This window comes from Mus caroli, chromosome 10 (assembly GCF_900094665.2).
Source record: "Mus caroli chromosome 10, CAROLI_EIJ_v1.1, whole genome shotgun sequence".
Taxonomy (NCBI): Eukaryota; Metazoa; Chordata; class Mammalia; order Rodentia; family Muridae; genus Mus; species Mus caroli.
In genome coordinates, this window is record NC_034579.1 from 95,303,222 (window position 1) to 95,324,729 (window position 21,508).

The window sequence follows — 21,508 nt, forward strand, 5'->3', positions numbered from 1 at the left end:
TTAGCTCCTTGGTTTCTTTCTCTAGCTCCTCCATTGGACCCTGTGATCCATCCAATAGCTGACTGTGAGCATCCACTTCTGTGTTTGCTAGGGCCCGGCATAGTCTCACAAGAGACAGCTATATCAAGTCATTCTTAATTAAAAATGTAATATATAAATGTGAATGTCCCATTGGGCAACTAAACAAGAATATTTTCTTCACTCTTATATGACTTTATATTCCCATAAATATAGTTTGATTAGTATTGAATGATTAAGAGATAGATGTGTAAGTCTGATATTTTCCTGATTTCTGAGAAATATCAGGTCTCTGACAGACTATAATTGTCGATATCTGGATATGTATGTTTCACAGGGTCTTTGTGCCTTCCTGACTATGAATGAAGTTTAGAATATATTTACTCTGTGTGTGTGTGTGTGTGTCTGTGTGTGTGTTTATATGTGTGTTTATACACATATCAATACAGGGCATTGTACATCATAGTTAGCTCAAGTTAATCTAAGGTGGCAGACTAAACCAAACACAATACACGAAATCTTAGTGAAAATGAAAATATACCTAAACATATGTGTGCTTCTATGTTTGTGTGTATATGCGTATTTTTACATATATACAATATATGTGTGTGTGATTATTTATATGTGAATATAAATATATGTGTGTATATGTGTGTATACTGCTTATCTGAAATACATTCCTCAGATAACACTCAACAATGTTATTTTACAATACTTTGGACTACTCTTTATATCTTCAATAGTAATTAGGTCTTTAGTATTTTTTAGCTAATAGATTTTCCATTTCCCATCTATAACATAGTTTATGTTTATAATTATTTACTTGTTAATGTATTTAGAGTTTACTAACAATATTAGGTTTATGTAACAGGAAGAATTATACTTGAGTGAAGAAGGGTAGGACAGGGTAAAAGAGTTAGCATGTAGAGGGCTAATTAACTCTAAAAACCTTTCAAAGAAGTGAAACAGAAACCTACCAACTACTGGAGACACTTTTCAAAATATGCATATATAGAATGATTTACATGCAGTTATCTCATAATGGGACCAGAAACCACTATTAGATATCACAGTCATATTAAAAAAAAGGCTTTTAGGAATGGATCTCCTCATTTGGATTTGTTGGTCAGTCAGTTCAAAAGGATCAGCTAAATATTATGAGCTATAGAACATGCTATGGTTACTTCTGAGAAATTTAGAGTGGATCCTTATTGATGAATACATTCTATTCTTAAGACACAGAACCAAGAGGCATTAAGTTGAACTCAGTTGGAATCTCTCTGCCTGTTGCTCACTCTTCATAGTGCTGGAAGGTGCTATATGTATACACTCCCAGAGAAGGAAGTAATCAGAGGAAAGCCTGTATGCTACAGTGATGACGAGCTTACTGTGATGGGGCAGCTGGTGAAAGAGTGGCAAAAACTTTATGAGAATAAACAACACTTTCCTGATTGGACTTAACTTGTGGTTGATAAGATGAAACCCATACTTGGTAGCATTTTTTTAATGGACTGCGAGCTTATAGCTAGAGAGGTTATAGTCTATTTGGGAGAATCTACTGATTTGCAAAATGAGCAATATTAAAAGAATTCCCCATGCTCAGAGAATAAGAATGTGCAAAATTCTTTGCCTTAAAATGTGAGTCTATACTTCACTGCATCTTCAAAGTTTCAGAGATCATTGTGGAAAAGGTGACAAAAATCTAAGAGACAGAAAAAGTTATTAATGACAAGGAAAGAGCATCTTCTATACACAAAAAGGCAGTTTCAAGTACAGACTCACAGAAGTGAGACAGTATATGCAGCCTCATTAAAGATAGGCCAGACCAAATGCTAGCATAGACAAAGGGAGATCAAAATAAAGTCCTATGCCCAGATGAGGAGTTATTAATAACTGACGGCTGCTGCGAGAGGAGTGGGTTAATGTTCATTTAGAATGTTTCTACATGCATGTCTGTCATGATCCAACAGAAGGTCACATATGCATGAATATTACAGAAGCCCCAATTGGGTTCTACAAATGAACAATAAATAAATAACACAAATTATGATAGGGATAGAATGGTGGATATTCTCAAGAAATTAGGAGAGGGGTCAACAATCACCATAGCAATCTCTCCTAAAACTAGCTGTATAATGTATATATAAAACTGTATCCAACATCAGCACCATTAAAGAGTCTTGGAAGCAAGAGAAAAATATTTATATATTTTGAAATATATACCACATTTATTATATTTCAAGTTACATTATTTTAAATTTTAAGTCTAATTATATGTTTTATTTTTATTCACTTGTATAAAAGTACTTACTTTCATATACTTATATTTATTTATGTGTACCTCTGTGTATCCATATATGTCAAGGCACATATATGGACATCAAATAAAAACTCACATTAGTAAGTTCTCTCCTTTCATAATGTAGCATCCAGAGACTGATCTCAAGTTATCCAGATTTTTAATTTTCATTTGGAGTTTTAGCTTTAGTTTCCATTTTTAGTCTTTTTCATCTTTATTTTTATTTATTTATTTATTTCTATTTATTTATTTATTTATTTATTTTTCTTCTTATCGTTTCTTTATTGTATAAATTTTGCATTTACTGTTACTAACAGAAATGTGACTACATGCATCCTAATATGTAAACAGCCCAATCCATCAGATATGAAAGGTTTTTTAACCCATAAACCCCTTAGCATTTTTCCCTCACTTCCTGAGGACCTCTGTGTTGTACAATGGTTATCCAAGGAACTTTACCCTGCAGGTGCTTGTTCATTCTACTCTGAGTTATAAATGATCATGTAAATGCCACCTCGACTTACTGCGAAGATGTCGATTCCTGAACACTTACATCACTCAGTCACTGTGTGAGAAATTGTTAGAGATTTATGATGCAGAGTACAAATAAGACTTGAAATGTATAATGTCCCAAGCCGACTTACAGCATGCATGCACTTCAGAAATACTGAGCCGGATAAAACTGTAGCTGATATTAAGAACCCCGAAAAATAAAGCCAAAGGTTATTTTTAACATTTGTATCTTCTCTGTCCATTTGTGATAATGGACATTTCTATTACTAACAAATATTTTTTTTGTGTCTGTATCAAGTTTTTACTATTTTACACAGAAAATACAAAATTTGTATCTCAAATTGTGTCTTTCCTTATATGCAATTATAAGATGACAACTTTAATTGGAATTTTCTTGAGTAACTTTTGGCACACCTGTCGACCCTGGTTCTTAGTTTCATTCTGTACAAGTGATTTCGAGTCTTCACAATATTGGTGATCATTCTAAATAATGGAAAGATGAAGCAGGGTGTTTTTGAGAGTTAGAGAGTAGTGGCAAGGTGAAAGTGACACGTTCTTGGGAGGTAAGAACTCTTATATTGTGTTGATCAGATTCCTGAAACTTCGATTTAGTACAGATCTCAGAGTCAAGATGGACTGTCACGGCTTCTCCCTTCCTTGCCCTGCTATGTCCATAGAGAGGATTTATCCAGCATGCTTTTGGATTTTATAGAGTACAGCATATCCGCTGGTATAACTTTTCTATGGCTGCAGCACCAAGGGCCTAGAAATCCATTCTCTAGGTAACAGTTTTGTACTTGAGGACAGTCTACAGATACAGCAATGTAGTAACTGACCTCTCTGCTATGTAGGATAAACTATGTCAAAGTCCGAGTCTCAGCCATATCTGGTGATTGAAAGAATACTGAGGCTCTGCATTAGGCTTTCTATCCCACTTTTCAGAGGTGTGTTCCAGTAGTTTGCTCTCTTCTGTTCCTTAGCTGCCCCTTATTCCCTACTGTCCTGACTGCGGCTACTCTAATTTGATAGCAATCAGTTTACCACACCTAAAATTCACAAGGCACAAATTCTCTATTATCTCTTTCTCTTTATTGGAGCTGGATGAATAAATCCTCAAAACTCAAGAAAATTTTTCTCTCATGATGAAAGACGATCAACAGTGTTAAACAGAGTACAGGATGTATTTTACTGAGGTTATTATTTTACTAATAATACCCTAAGGTATACATAAAATACAATCAAGCCCAAAAGCTCAGAGAAGGCTGTAATGTATGTGTAATTCTGATGAGTACATTAGGCCAGTCACAGAATAAAACACAGCATTTAATATGGTCCTGTGATTCTTGGATTCTGGATTTCCAGAAAGCACCAATGCAGACCCTTACTTTAATAGGGATTCATTAGAAAAACAATTCAAATCAGAGACTATGTGAATGAGCTTCATCTGCTTGTGTGGAAATCCATAGTGCTGCTGTTCATATGCCATTGAACAAAGCAACCCAGAAAGCCCAGTGGTAAGGCAAGGGGTTAAGACATATATCATCCTTCGGGTAGAAAGCTTAGCTGCGGACAACAGGGCGCTCTTCATGTGCAGGCAAGAAAACTTAAGAAAGTGGCCACTGATCCTGCAGCTGGTGACCAGAAAGTGATGAAGACAGCTGTGGGATATCGAAGGGCAGATCATTCTTATTCGGCACATAATGACTACTTTAACTCTTTTGTTTTAAGTAAAACCACAAAGTGAGGAGAAAATGATTCTTTTAATAGTAATTCTCTTGACAGTAATTGCTGTGATACGTCTTGCTGGGTATAGTTAGCATGTGAAGAAAATGAATCAGGCAAATCTCCTAATAATTATTATTCTGCCAAATGATGAATCAAATAGACAGGAGGATGAGAATATCCTTAAACGCCTTTCTCTCTTGAAAGTTACTGGTACTTTGTGCTTTAAACAGCATTTTCTCAAAGTATGACTTCTGTGAAACAATTTGTCAGATCCATTAGATTTTTCCATTGAGAAATTATTTTCAAACTATAGCTATTCAGTTAATTACTTCATAAATGTTTGCTTTTGCACAGAGTGAATTAGTACATCACTATAAATTGAAATTTTATTTTACAGCTAATATGAAGCAGTAAAATGTATTCGTAAAAACTGTATTCTCCTCATTTAATATATGAACATTTTGTACTATATATGTGAAAAAATTTCATCAGTTAAATAATTGGAGTTTAACTGAAGCATTTTTTTCATGTAAAAGGTTCTCTTGATTATCAAAATAGGTTATATTATTTAATCTTTCGAACACTTTGGAATATTTCCTCTAACCATTATAATAGTGTATAAAATCTACAAGATGTGTAAATACTGTCTGCAGGCTATGTACTCATATTAAAATTTATAAGTTGTATTACTTGAGGCCATATAAAAGAACAATCATTGTGGATGGGTGGATATGGAGGGACATGTGGGAGAAGGAACAATAAAATTACAGTGTATTTACAAATGTCAAAACAAGATGGTATTTTCTATACTAATCTTATTTAGTCTTCTTCTTTTAGAGAAAATAGGATTTTCTCTCTCATAATATATCATGATTATGCTTTCTCCTCTCTCTCTTCATCCCAATTCCATCCCATCTATTATCTGATATTATCCAGTTAACTTCCCAATGCAGCATTAATCAATATAGCAATTAGTTCCATTTTAGTTATAATTGTTCTTCTTACCAATTATCTTTCTGTGATTGTAGGTGGTGTGTACATACACATGTACATTTTCTGCTGTTAGCAGGTGCAGATGTATATCATTTAGTGCTATGAGCAGGACAAAGATCTACCTCCAGGGTTTCCCTCTCTTTATCACCACCTTAATTTTTTGATAGCGTCTCTCACTGAACCTATGGCTAACCATTTCAGCTAGACTGCTTGTTCAGTACCTGCAGAGATCTTGTCTCCATCTTCCCACCCCTGTGGCTACAGATGGACATAGCTGCACCTACTTTTTCCATGGATGATTGGGATGCAAACTGAGGAGTTCTTGTATGCATGGTTTCCCCAGTAAACCATCTTAGCCCAAAAAACTTCAAGTTTTTATTTTATTTTATTTTATCTTATTTTATTTTATAGGGTGTCTAAAAACTTTTGAATTTAGAGCATTTCAGAGACTTAACTTGATTCTGTTTATGAAAAGTATAATGTGGTTTTCTCAGAACTAGTTCTGGCTTTCTCTTTCCCCAATTTTTCTTTTTCTGTCTCTTGAAATTAAGTGAATTTGTCTTAATTAATTCCTCTCTTAACACAAATTCTTTCAACAAGGCAGCCACCCCCCCCCCCACTCTGGCCATGATGATCCTGTGCTATCAAACATTATACCAATAGAACATAATATGAAAGGGCCTAATGAAAAGCCCATTCCTTTCTGCAAAATCTGCTATAACATTGTTCTCAAACTTCATCATTTTGTCTCATACAGATTTCTTATACTTTTTTTCCATCCTATCATGTGCTCAGAATCCACCTTTATTTAAATTCTACACACATACACAGCCTTTCTTCTCACTTTACCTAGGGTTTCAAATGAACATGTAGGAAAAGATAAAGATAATAAAACAAGAATTGGCTCTCCACTTGGCATTTGGCAGATGTGACTTTTCTTTGAATTCATATTATACCTGAGCTATATTTGCAAAGATCAATATGCTGGTCAAAGACATTCCTGAAGTTCTGGGTTTTTCAGGTTGATAAAAACAGAAAATTCGAGTGGCAGCTAAAATTAAAACAAACAAAACCTATAAATGGAAATTGAATGGGATTCATAAGCTTTCCCAGAACTCTTTGTTCATGACTAAGACTAATTAATTACAAAGGTGATAATTGAATCTGAGGAGTTGAATTTGAAATGCAAAGGCACTTTTGGCTCATAGCTTGTTTTTGTGAGCATGAAAAGAATTGTGTGTGCATTACTCACCAGAATTATTATGGTGTAATGTGTTTTCAAGTTGAAAGCACGTTTCCTATATAACAGTATTTTAAAAAATGTTTCTTGAAACCGTCATATCAGTTCTGGATATTAAATTACAGACTGATAAATGCTGTGAATAGTTCCTGTACATGCATTTGAACAATCCCGGTTTAAGATTTGCATTTTCCCATTGCTTAGTGTCTGTCTCGACTAGCTGAATACACAAACAGAAGAAAGCACATAGTGTAGTCTTTCCTAGGGTTGTTTGCATCTCATGTCTAATTGTCTCTATCAATACAGACCTGTTTGCTTTTGGAGTTGGTCTTTGAGTCTCTAAAATAAACAATATAAGAATAAGCTTGTTGTTTTGTCAAAATGCTTTCAGGGTAATATAGAATTATTTCCTTCTTGCTTAAATAACCTTTGATTTATTTAGAAAGCATAATAAGGTCAAGAATAATTTGTCCATAGAAAAGCATATTTTTATTAAGATAATATTGATCCTTGCTATTTTCTTGTTAAGTATAAGTAGAATTCACATTAACTCACATCTTCCCTTTGTGCTTTCTACAATTCTCTAAAGACTGAACAGCCAATTCTCACCCTGTTTCTTCCCCATTCTCTTCTGTCTCCTCTCCTTTCATCTTTTCTTTCCTTCCTTCTCCCATTCTCATTATGTTTTGTTTTTCTTTTCTTCCTTCCTCCCATCCTTCTTTTACATTCTTTCTTTCAATTTGAAGACTACAGTCAGCACACTGAACTTCAGAAATCCAAGCGAACTGTCTGGCTTTGCAGTATTCTGTATCTCATTAATCAGTTAAGAATTTTGATCATTAACCTATTTATATTTACATGAACAATAATACCAAAATGTTTAAAATCCCTTTTCTTCCTGTGATGTCTAATGTGGTCTGTGTGTGTGTGTGTGTGTGTGTGTGTGTGTGTGTGTGTGTGTACCCATGCTGTATAACCAATTGCCTGTAGCACGTGTTTTTAAGACTCTGTATAGAGACATTATTAGCAAGAGCAAAGGATATCTTTCCAACGACAGAACTGAGATTTATAACATAATCCAGGTTGTACTTTTTCGAGTGACTTTCTCTGCTATATTCTGTTTCCTAAACTTCTCAACTCTAATGTCAGTAGTACAAGACAAAACTTTCCTTACTTCATTAAATAATAGTGACAGAGATGGCATTTCAAATAAGCAGCGTCAATGTTCTTATAACTCTTTTAACTGTTCTCCCTAAACTCAAGGGGGACTGTGGCTCATAACCTACTGCAAGTAGAACAGCTAATATTTTACATATTGAGCCATACATTCTTTCACTTCCACTATACCACCATGCTTATGATGGACCTGACGAGTAAGTCTGACTGAACAACTGGACCCTCTTTCATTTAATGTAGCATCTAACTTGGGAGAATGAATTTGAATTCTACTGTGCCATATCTGAAAAGATGGTTAGGGATAAGATGCAGTTTGAGAAGCTCAATGTACGTGCAAAGATATTTAAGGCAAAGGGAGTTAGGAAAGGATTGGTTATCAGTCATTCTATTTGATGTCTGCAAAAAGGCACAAATGATTCTATATTATTTAATAAAGTTGTCAGATTGCAATGGAGTTTAACATACGGGGCATGGAGTAGCAATTAGAATGGATGTTTACATGTCAAGAGTTAAAGTTTCCAAAATGAGTACAAAGACATATTTATTATTTAATAATTTATGAAGATTATCCACGTACTATAATTTATGTTTTATATATTAATAATGGTTCTCCCTTACTTTCAAACCTTCCTCCATGTAGAAAAATCTACAGTATATGTGAATGTAACATTTAAAGGAAAAATGCATAGGTAGCAAGGGTCGTACATCAATCCACATAGTTTGGTAGCATTATATAACAATATTGGGCCATACTCTAAACTTCTTTTCTTATAGATAATAAAGGGAAAATAATATAAACTAAACTAATGAAGAAGGTCAATTTTGCTTGGTTTTGACCCGTCCACAAAGGGGAAATTTGTCCTGTTTGGTTTACATCTGAATTTAAAACTGAAATTTCTCATTAGAAAAAAAGAATAAAGCTCTCAAAGTTATTTCCACTTAGTTTCTAACTTCCCCATTACATTTTTTCCAATCTTTCTCACATCAGCCACAATTTTTAGACTTCGCTTGCCTTGTCTCATGCAATCAGAGTAAATGAAATGGAGAATCAAAAGGTTGATGCCTTCCTAATCCAGGAAACACGACCTCATTTTCACTTTCTCCCATTTCTCCTAAACTATAAAACCTAGTTCATCAGTGACTAGAATTGTGTCACCATATTACTTTAGAACTATAGACACATTCCTGTTCATGTGCTATTATATCATCAAAGTTTTCTTTGTTCATTACAGAAAAAAATACCATTAATAGTAATTATATGTAATTGGATTGAGTTTACCTTTATTTCAAAACTTCCAATCTTTATCCAAATAGAAATTACAGGAATGTTATCTATAATATAAACTTTGAAATGACAAAAATGGTATTTAAAGTGATGAAGAATTTCATTTCATAATTATCTTCATTAATACACTAGTTTTTCTAAATAATTTTATGCCTATTTATATATGTGCATGCATACAAAGGCATATATATGCATGTCCTGAGTAAAATCTGAGTGAAGCCTGATGAAATCTCTGTTGTGTTTTGTTACTGCCAATATATATTTTCCTAGTGTTTTTATATTAATGGAAAAATTCACAAAAGGACAAAGTCAGAAGACTATTTGCTTTATAGATAACCTGATTATTAACCAATTATTATCACTTCCTTTCTGCTCCCTTACCCAAGTTGTAATGGTTCAGCTTTTTAAAGACAGATGACCTCTCTGATATGGCCTTTACCAATATGACCATCTGGTAAACCACTGCCTTAATAAATTGAACAGACATAGTAAGTGTAACCACATATTTCCATAAAATGTAGCTTCTGGTCATTAACTTCCTCATTTATGTCTATTTGCTGACGAATGGGAAGTGGGGTTGTATTATTATTATTAGCGTACAGATAAGATAACAGCTTATATTTTTGTGGAGAGATGTCAGCCTAGATCACTGGATGAAGCACATCCACTGGGAGTTCAGGATTATCCAGAAAAAATAAGAAAGATAAATTTTCACTATTTAAACAAAACACAAGAATGGCTCAAATGTTCCTCAAAATACTATGGGTATGGATCCTAACAAACACATCAGAAAACATATAAAATGAAATCGTATTTAGTGTATTTAATTTTCCAAATATCAAATGAAATAAAATATATTTTCAGGTGTTTGCATATTTGTCACTGACTACTACAATGATTTATTGCTCATGCAAAGCATCTAAGGAAGATGTCATGATGTGGCTACCCTAGTTAGAAAATAATATTTAGAATTTTTACTAAAGTTTCTGTTGTATCACATTTTTGGTAAAACCAAAATTACCTGTCTGTATGTGTGTATGTCTCTCTCTCTCTCTCTCTCTCTCTCTCTATATATATATATATATATATATATATATATATATATACACATATATATATATATGTGTGTGTGTGTGTGTATGTATATAGTTGTTATATAGTTATATATAGTATTATATATATTCTAACTATAGTTTAAGAAAATGACCATCTCTACCACATTTATATTTGATAAACCTCAAAATAATACATCATGACTTTTGCCTCTAGGTTAACTCCTCCATTGATGCAGTTCACAGTTATTTTCTCAATGTTTATTTGGTAATATTTATTGAGAATTTCATACTGTATACAATAAAATGTAGTTATAAAATCCACCTATCTTCTACCCTAATTTCTTACATATTCCTCCATACAAAATCTGCTACAATTTTATGCACAGTTCTATTTTTAATAATTAACTAGGTCTAGTTATTGAGTCCCCTATGTGTGTATATCTGGAATATTCTATTGGATCTCCAAAGAATTTCTAGGACCCATACTCTCAAAAACCAATGCTCCCTGCCTGCCCACACAATAGCTATTAACTGCCAATATCCTCAGTAAAAAGTGAATCTTGTGAACCACATCCCCATCTGGACCCTACACATGGCTAAATTGATCTTGGGCAAGTTGTATGTTTGCATAAAAACAGTTGCTATGAATTTTTTATTTAAAAATTACTTGCATGTCCAGAAGACAGTGTTTCACATCACTTGTCCCCATACCATACTCTGTCTTCTACACCCCTTTCTCCTCATCCGTTGTGTTCCTATAGCCTTGGTCATAGATCTTTGAAGGATGATGAGGATGCACCATTCAGAGTCAAGCACTCATCTTTTATTCTTAGCACTTTGATCAGGCAAGGGTCCCTGAATTGGCAGCTACACACTGCAGAAAGAAGATCTCTCCTCTGCTGAAAGCAACCCATATCTATAGTATGAACATAAGTCTTTAAAACATAATTTGACAACATGGTTATTTAGCAAAATATAATGTATTCTATAGGCTTTTGATCAGGATTTTGACTGGGCATAAAATTTCTTTAGAGATAAAAATCCAATAAGGAAGCATTTATTTACTCAGTAATTGTTGAAAAAAAACTTTTACTGAAAAATTTGTAAAAAGTTTATGTATTGACACTTAAATTTAAAAAGTTTGGATGTATCTCATTTGGTAGAGTGATTGCTTTATAAGCATAAGACCCTAAGTTCCATCCCCTGGGTGTGGTGAGAACTATTATGCCAATAATACTGCAGAGGTAGAGGCAGGGTAACCCATAGGCACCACTTGCTTAGTACACTTAGTCAAAATTAGGAATCCCCAGGTCTCATTGTGAAACTCTCAGTGAACAAGGAGAATGGTATCCAAGGAACAACACACGATGTTGTGCTGTGGCCTTAATGTGCATATGAAAATACACTCATATGAACATACACTCGGAAACTGAAAAGAAATTAAATATAAATTTTATTTAAATAAATATAAATATATTTATTTAAAATATAAAGGATCAATATTATCATATTATCTTTCTCTCTCCAGGAAAGTCATGTTGTATGTCTTCAAGAGACAGGCATAATTATCTTTGCCATTACAGGATTAAAGACATGAATATTTTTCTGACAAGTTATCAACCTTCCATTGAATGAGTTCAAGTAAGACAGGAGTTTTCCTCTATTAAAAAAATGGTTTTCAGAGGCAGTTTTATTATCCAAATAACACTATTGGCTATTCCTTGATCTGCCACTGATTCCAAAAGGAAGCATTATGTCAATATTCTTAAGAACATGGAGATTCATTCTATATCCTCTGCACCCTGGCACTTTAAGTCTCTGCAAGGCTGAGCATTTCCATTCCCACAAAAGACAGACAAGGATGCTCAGCTACAACATATTCCACATACAGTAACTGCTTTTTGTGATAGAGCCCACTCCAATTGTTCAGAACCCAGATGAAGTCCAACCTGAACATCTGCTGCATATGTTTGGAGAGACCTATGTTCAACCCAGTGTATGTTCTTTGGTCGGTGGTTCAGACTCTGACCAAGGGTTCAAGTTAGTTGATTTTGTTATCTGTCAGTATTCCTGTGGAGTTCCTATCCCCTTTGGGTGGGAAAAAAAGAATTTGGAATAATGTATGTCATACATAATGCATTAAAAAAGTCTTAGGTAATTAAATATGAGATGCTCATTTGAAAAAATTAAGTTTAATGTCCATTTATATTTATTGTCGTTCATCTAATTGTGATTAAGTTTGAAAAATAATTTTTTTCAGATAGAAAGGCATGACTACTGTAAAATAAGTGATGTTCATACATTCTACAAATACTATTTATTGAGTATTTTAAGTTATTTGAAATACATCAGATGAGATCCGGCATAGCTTAGATAGTAGTCTATCTTACGAAATGAGCTTTGCCTCAGCCACCCGCACCTACTTATTATGATCTGGTATTAATGAGAAAATATGCTTGTTAAGATTTACTTATAGATCCCATTTTTTAATATTACTTTATACACTGTACCACTTATGTGACTTTGTTACGTGATCTACATATTTCTGATTTTTCTGTTTTTTAATTCAATAACACAGCTCTTCTGTGGATCACACTGTGTCACAGTGTTAAAAGTTTAGATTTTTTTTTTTTGATAGGGAATGCAATGATTTAGTTTATTTTGATCACCCATTCTCATTCTATGAAAATGAGACCAAAAGTATTAAGAAACTTCTTTTTAGTATACAAAGCTGTATGTGTGAGGGCAATTTGAAAAACAATATTGGTAAGTTTGTATGCTAATAGGTAACCTTTTACCTTATCAATATTTTCAATATCGATATCAATATTTTCATTTTTAAAGTTTGTGTGTGTGTTTGTGTGAGAGAGAAAGAAAAGCGTGAGACAGAGACAGAGAGACAGACAGAGAGAGACAGACAGACAGAAGGAGAACATATGCCATTGTTTGAGAGAACAAGGTGAAAGAGTTTGCTCCCAATTTTCAACATGTAGATTCTGGAGGTGGAATTCAGGTTGTGAGGCTTATTGGCAGTCACCTTTATCTACTGAGCCATCTCACAGTTCTCAAGCCTTAATTTCTCACAGTAATTGTATCTACTTGCAAGTATTAAGCTTGCTTGAATGGCACTTTCAGTCTTAAAACCATATCTAAAATAATACATAGAGTTAAATATTACATGGATTTTATGAACAAAAGTTTCTTTTTTTAAAATATTTTTATTACGTATTTTCCTCAATTACATTTCCAATGCTATTCCAAAAGTCCCCCATACCCTCCCCCCCACTTCCCTACCCACCCATTCCCATTTTTTTTTTTTTTTTTGGCCCTGGCATTCCCCTGTACTGGGGCATATAAAGTTTGCATGTCCAATGGGCCTCTCTTTCCAGCCATCTTTTGATACATACGCAGCTAGAGTCAAGAGCTCCAGTGTTGCGGCCCGACCAGCAGTCTGCAACACGAACGGTTCAACTGAGGATGGCGGTTCAAGCTGAAAAGAGAGGAAGCTAGACGGGGCGGGAGAAAGAACGAGGCCAAGATGATTTCATGTTCAAGGCCCCCCTTTACTAATTCTAACATTCAGTTATAAAGGAAGGGGGAGGGAACCTGATTTCCTGCCAAGTAACTCAGGGTCCAGTAGCAGGATGAACACGTGTGTGCCTCCAAGCAGCGAAGCGACAGGGTCCAGCAGTGGGCGTGGCAGAACGAATGAGCAGGAAACTCCACCCCTGAGCAAGCAGGTTCCAGGCTGGGGGAAGGGAAACCACACTCCACTCCGGGGTACTGGTTAGTTCATAATGTAGTTTCTTTGAAAACCTTAATGGCAAAACTGACAAGTGAGTTTTAAGTCACGTAGTGTTTGGTTTTAATTTTTTTGGCTTGCTGAAATTTGACAGGGAATATATCTACATGTGACATTTAACTTTTGGTTCATTATGAATAGAGTGATAATTTTTCTTGCATATAAATAAAACATCAATTAATGGATCTAGGAACAGTTAAACCAACATTTTTTTTTGCTCAGTATACAACACAGAAGAATATTATGCTTCTATAATTGATAATATAATATATAATTTATATTTTATAATATAGAGAAGCTGGAACATTTTACTCGGGTAGACAGCACATGCTGCATCATCATTTTACACATCTTAATACTATATATAATTAGAATGCTAAATGCCAGCAAGTATGATTTATAAGTCATACTAATGTGCCTTTTCGCAGCTCTGCTTACCTGCTGAGCAGCTATCTTATTTAAAACTGGTTTCCAGGCTTCCTGTGCTCTCAAGGAGAAGACAGGCTAAAGTAATGATACTATTGGAACTGTATATAATCATCTCCTATAAAAACATCTAGTCCTGATTCCAATTATGTTAATTCACTGCAGAGGGAACTGTACAATTCAATCACAAGAAGGTTCAGAGCCTTACAGAGGCCCCTTGACAGCATACTTGGAGTCCCCTTGAAAGAATTTAGCAAATCCCTTTGTGGTACATGAGGGCTTAAAGCCATAATAAACCAATCCCTTTACATTGATAAATTCCTCTGAAGTCAATGAGAGCTTTTCAGGGGTTGGACATTGAGGGTTTTTCTTTTTCCGTTCACTCTCCAAAAGTCACTCAGATGATAAATAATAATAAGACAACTATTCTTTACTTCTAGAGTCACTAAATAGCAAAAGGATTATAACTCAAAGTTAAACAACAGTTTATACCTGAGCCATCTGATGCTAGTACCTTAGAAATGCCAGTGATACTTTATTTTATTTTATCTTATTTTATATAACATTTTGCATTTAAATATATCACTGTTGTGTTCTCCTGTGCCTGATAGAACTCTCAGGACACATTTGGTACGGAATTGTGAAAAGGGTTGTAATGCAATTTTCTTTACCATAAGGCTCTTTTGGTGACAAACAGGCTGAGTTTCAAGCTTGGAGCAGTCCCTAGCTTGGAACTCCATTTAAAAAGACCATAATTTCCTGTAACCATCCAGAAAGAAGAAGCATGCTCTATCTATAGCACAATGATATTAGTAGAAAGATGAATCCATTCTGACACATTTCTTTGTTGTAGATACACTAAGTATCTTTCCTAATGATTTCTATTTTTTCCTCCACACAGGAAAACATTTACTGATGACTAATATGCCCAATGTTGTCAGAGGAAATCTATTCAGACTGAGCAGTTCTTGTAAAACACATTCCGCCATAGAAAACTATGTTAAAGTCATAACTCCAAAATTATAAGTTAATTAGGAATTGTGGTCTGAAGGAGTTATTTAGCAAACCTTGATATATATTTCTTTTAATTTTTCAATTGTACAGTGAATTATATGAGAAAGGAGCTGGCCAGCATTGCCCTATAGACTATAACATACTTATAGAATTTTAACATAACACAATATTCCAAAATGTGGAATAGTGCATATATGTCCAAGTAATAAAATATTACAGGGGCTTGAAACACTTGGTGCAAAATATCAGAAGAAGATGTTTGCTCTGAAAGTAATCAAACCCATTCAGGTCTTCTTTTTTTGTATTGAATATTTTCTTTATTTACATTTCAAATGTTATCCCATTTCCCAGCTCCCCACCCTCTCCCCGGCCCCCAGAAACATCCATTACATCCGCCCTCCCATTTCTATGAGGCTGTTCACACACTATCCCACCCACTCCTGCCTCCTCTCTCCCACATTCCTCTACACTGGGCATCAAGCCTTCACAGGACCAAAGACCTGTATTCCCATTGATGACCAAAAAGCCAGTTTCTGCTACACATGTGGCTGGAGCCATGGGTCCCTCCATGTGTAATCTTTGGTTGGTAGTTTAGTCCCTGGGAGGTCTGGGGGGTTCTGGTTGGTTGATATTGTTCTTACCCAGAGTTGCAAACCCCTTCAGCAATGTCAATGTATTCTAAGATCTTTGAATCATTGTTCTAAGGAATTGACAGAGTAATCATCCTTGGATTTGAAAGAAGCCAGTTGTTTATTTACCCTTCTTTGAACTCTTCATACTGGTGTCAGGAAAAGGTACTAAAACCCTGGTATAGTAGGCTCATTCACCAGTTCCCAAAAGTTGATAAGCAATTTGAAACCAACAGTGTTGAAGACAGTGAAGGAGCTTAAATAACAATGTGACCACATTGAAAAGAAAGGAAGCCTAGTGATATAAAACCAGTGGTTAATGTGATTCCAGCTGTCTCAGTGTTCTACACATAACACAAGCACTGCCTCTTTCTCCAATTATAGTAAAAATTGAAAGCAAATGTAGTAGAAAAAATAAAGTTGATACAACACAACAAGAAAAAATAGAATTGGCTAGTTTAGTGATAGAGAGCTTTGATTTCATTATTTTTTATTCTTTAATCCTTTTTTATAGTCCAGACTTCGTCCCCATCCCAGTCTTCCACCTGAATGATCCTCATCCCATACCTCCTCTCCTCAACCCTGTCTCTAAGAGTATGTCGCCACCTCCCCACCCCAACCCCATCAAGCTTCCCCACTCCGGTGGGCTTCAAGTCTCTCAAAGGTTAGGTGCATCTTCTCTCACTGAGGCCAGACCATGCAGCCTTCTGCTGTATATGTGTCAGGGGCCTCATATTAGCTGGTGCATGGTGCTTGGTTGATGGCTCAATGTCTAAGAGATCACAGGGGACCAGGACAGTTGAGTCTGCACATCTTCGTATGGGTATGCCATTCTCCTCAGCTTCTTATAACTTTTCCCAATTCAACCACAGGGGTCTCTAGCTTCTGTCCATTGTTTGGGTGCTAGTATCTACAGCTGACTATTTCAGCAGCTTGTTGGACTTCTCAGAGGGCAGCCGTGCTAGGGTCCTGTCTGCAAGCACACCACAGCATCAGTAACAGTGTCAGGGCCCCTGGCCTCCCTTTTTTCTGGATTCCAATTTGGGCCTGTCACTGGACCTCCTTTCTCTCATGCTCTTCTCCATTTTTGTCCCTGTAGTTCCTTCAGATAGAAACAATTCTGGGCCAGCGCTTTTGACTGTGGGATGGCAACTCCATCCTGCTACTTGATGTCTTGTCTCTCCACTGGAGGTAGGCTCTACAAGTTCCTTCAACTCACTGTAGATAACTTCATCCAAGTTCCTGAGAGTCTCTCACCTGCCAGGTGTCTGAGAGTTTCTAGAGGTTCCCCCTCACACTCCCCACATCTCCTACCTCCCAAGGTTACCTACCTGTTTCCATTCTTTCTGCTGGCCTTCAGGCCTCCAGTCCTTTTCTTCCCAATCTACCAATACCTGATCATGTTCCCCCCTTCTACTCCCTGTCCCCTCTTACACCCAGGCCCCTCTCTCCCTTTGCCCCCCATGACTGCTTTCTTCTCCATCCAAAGTGGGATTGAGGAATCCTCATTTGGGTCCTTCAACTTGTTAACCTTGAGTCCTGTGGGTTGTATCCTGGTTATTCTGTGCTTTTCTGGCTAATATCTACTTATTAGTGAGTACATACCATGCATGTCCTTCGGGTCTGAGTTAACCTCACTCAGCATGATATTTTCTAGTTCTATCCATTTGCATGCAATTACTGCTTAAGAACTCGTTTCGTTTCTCCAAAAGTGGAGTTAGTTGTAGGGCATGTAACAGTGTCCATAGGTAAAGAATATGTTCCGCCTGTATTGTATAGGATCATGGCATCATGGGCAAGGTTTATTAGTTTACCTTCATATCTTGAATCCTACTGTTCTTTCTTCTCTGCTTTTGTCTTTTATATTGAAAAAAAATTAAGATTGGAACCAGGAGTATGTATGTACAAGGCAAGGAGTCTAGTATGAAGCGACATCATGATTTCTTTTTAATTTTAATTTAAGACAGTGTCTCACAATTATCTGGCCTCAAACTTGCAATATCCTACTGTACCCTCTCTTCCATTTGGAATGATAGGGATGTCCAATATCTCTATATACCTTGATGTCTACAAATATTTATATATATATATGTATATATATATATATACATATATATATATATATAATTTGTGTGTGTGTGAAAGTTAAATCTTTGGAAATTTACATCGATTTTTAAATAAGGAATCACTAACAACTCAAATAATCTTGTAATTATCTACTATATTAAGCCCTATGTTAATATCTAGAAATAAAATCTATAATAGTATTTTCTCTTGTCATCAAGCCTCGCAAATCTGCAAAGAGTTAAGTAAATATAATATAAAATTACTGTGATAAAGTATTCTCTGGAACTTAATTTTTTTGAGTAGAACTATCACACAGGTTTAAAATCACATTTATGGCAATAAATATAGTTATAACCAAAATTGTATATGTTTAGCTAAGAGATACCTTTGAGTTTATAGTTGGGCTGGAGTGATGTCTCAGTTGTTAAAGGCTAGGCTCATAACCATAAATACAAGAGTTTATAGTTATCTAATAGAAGACCCCTAAATTGGCACAGATTGTGTTAAGATAACTATTGAAAAAAAAATTTTATGAGCCGGGCAGTGGTGGTCCATGCCTTTAATCCTAGCACTTGGGAAGCAGAGGCAGGCAGATTTCTGAGTTCGAGGCCAGCCTGATCTACAGAGTAAGTTCCAGGACAGCCAGGGCTACATAGAGAAACCCGCCCCCCCCCAAACAAACAAACAAACAAAACGTTGCATGTAATTTTTATTAAATATTTCAGAGTTGCTGTAAGAAGGCCTTATGTAAACTTGTTATAAAGGATTATTTTAAGTGCATACATAGATAAGAAGAATTAAAATTCTAAATGAAAGATTGATTTATAAGCACAGTAATTTACCTATTTCCAATAACAACATTTTTCAGGAGCAACAATTTTGTTGAAACTCTCTCAGATATAAATGTTTTATATTTGATATCAAAGTACGTGTTCTTATTGAAATGATATCTGAGATACAAAATATGGTTATTTAGAAGACTTAAACAGATGGCATACTGGATCATGGAAACATTTAAAAAAAGGAAGCCATGCATTAGAGAGAAAGAGAAAGAGCCAGGGGGCATACATGTAAAACACCGGATGTGCAAAAGTGAAGGGAAATAATAAAATGTATTTTAATTTCCAAAAATAATAAATAAATAAAGGCAAGAATAAATTCCTTTTCTATCCCTAGTGGCTTTTATTCAGTGTGCTCCTGATGGTCACACTCTAAAATCCATATCGAGAAAGAGATATCTTGCAACACTTCCTGTTAGGTATAAAGGTCCTCTTGAAGAACGGTGCCCAAATGAACCCATCCAATCCATGAATTTTTTCATAGGTCATATGTCTAGATAACATCTCATTGTAAATTAAGACTCCCTTAAATAACTTTGTGTGGTTGCAAACTGTCTACATTAATTGTCAAAAATCAGCTCAAAACATAAAGTATATTAATTTTAAACTATCCATCATATAAAATTACCAGAAATTTCTCTGTATTTCATGCATTGTAATACATGTGAAATAAATACAGATTTGTCTTCATGTGATAGCCTGGCATCATAGGTATTTTTGATACAATTAAATGTCTAATTTCCACTCCATTTGCCTACATATGGTATAGTATTTCCAGCTTCCTGACAGGCATGGATTATTTTGTTTCTGTTGAAGGAAAAACAAATACAGAATAAAAATTAGTGATTGTCAAGATAACAGACACCCAAATCACAGCACAAATAACAGGAAAACACAAGATTAAAAGTATTTTATAGTAGTACAATTTTCTATAAAATTTTAGAAAAGAAAATTAGTGATACAGAGATAATATTATTTAAATAGGAAAGACTGAAACTGAAGAAAAAGAGAAATGTTTTATTATAATAGAAAGGTTATACAATTTTCTGCTGATATTTGGGAGGTAGGTTAATTATGTAAAATATTAACAATACTATGGAATTTTTATCCGGAGTGTTAATACTAACAATATTGTTTAAAGCAATTAGAAAATGTGCACTCCTCATCCCATAGAAACAACCATAAGCATCAATTGTGTAGATAGTAATGACATTTCAAAATATTTAAGGCTATTAGTAAAATTCCCAATTGTCTGGTTATTAGGCTATATCGAATTTATGTGCTTTTACAATGTTAAAATATTAATATTGTCAAGTAAAGTTATGAAATTAGAACACATAATTTATTATTTGAGCACACTATTAAATTCAATGCAAAGTATTGTTTCTCAATAATAGCTTACAGCCTTAGCTTAATTATAAATATGAAAAAAATTGAGAAGATTTTTTTATACCCAAATCTTATTAACATTTGTCTACATTTGTCTGATAAAAGCTGGAATTCTGAGGCTATTCAATTTATATTCATTCATTGAACATAACTTCTTGAACAAACATGAGTCAAGTCTCAGGTTCCAATTGTGAATAAGGACTGAAGGCACTGATTAGAGATCTAGTAGAAATAAGTAGGAAACTATCGTCCTTAGACAAGCAAATGTTGAAAGGAGATATGAGTATAAAACTTGGGTCTACAACCTAATATAGAATTTCCACATATGTGTCTGTCATGATGATGGGTATAAAAGGTTATCAGTGAGCCAACCAATTTTAAACAGTAAAAAAATTTTGATCTGACAACTCAGTAGTCACTCCTGCTTGCTAAAGAGAAATGTTCTTCAGTATTCTGTGTTAGCATACATGCTATCTGTACACACATGTCAAACTATATACACTATACAATAACTGCCCTAACACAGCAAAGAGTGATACCAAGCGAAACAGATGAAAAACAATCTGTCTATCTGTTTAAATATGCCAAAGATCTTTTTCTAGAACTCTTAGGAAATGTGCTTATTAAAGATAGTTAATGAATTAATTTAAAATCATGTACAGAACTACAAAAGAGAAAAATTAGCTCTCTCTTATTAGAATCTTTTGGAATAATATGTATGGATTTCAAAAGTATAGAAATGTAAAATGTTTTATTTTTTCTTAGATAGTCTATCTCTGGATAATTTGCTTGCTTAGTTTTACTGTTTATGTATTTATTTATTTATTTTAGTTTGGTTGGTTTAGATTTTTTGTTTGTTTCCTGTTTTAGGAATGTGTTGAGGAAACAATTAGGGGTCAAACAAATGTTGGGTTTGCTTCCCTATTTTGTTTGTTTGTTTGGTTTGGTTTTTTTTTTTTTTTTTTTTTTTTTTTTTTTTTTTTTTTTTTTTTTTTTTTTTTTTTTTGGTTTGGTTTGGTTTGGTTTGGTTTGGTTTTT

General features: G+C 34.6%; 1 protein-coding gene across 2 annotated transcripts in view; it reads left to right on the forward strand.

Annotated features, from left to right (window-relative positions):
• Positions 1-21,508, forward strand: part of Mgat4c (MGAT4 family member C) — a 671,730-nt gene that overhangs the window by 147,533 nt on the left and 502,689 nt on the right. The window lies entirely within an intron of this gene.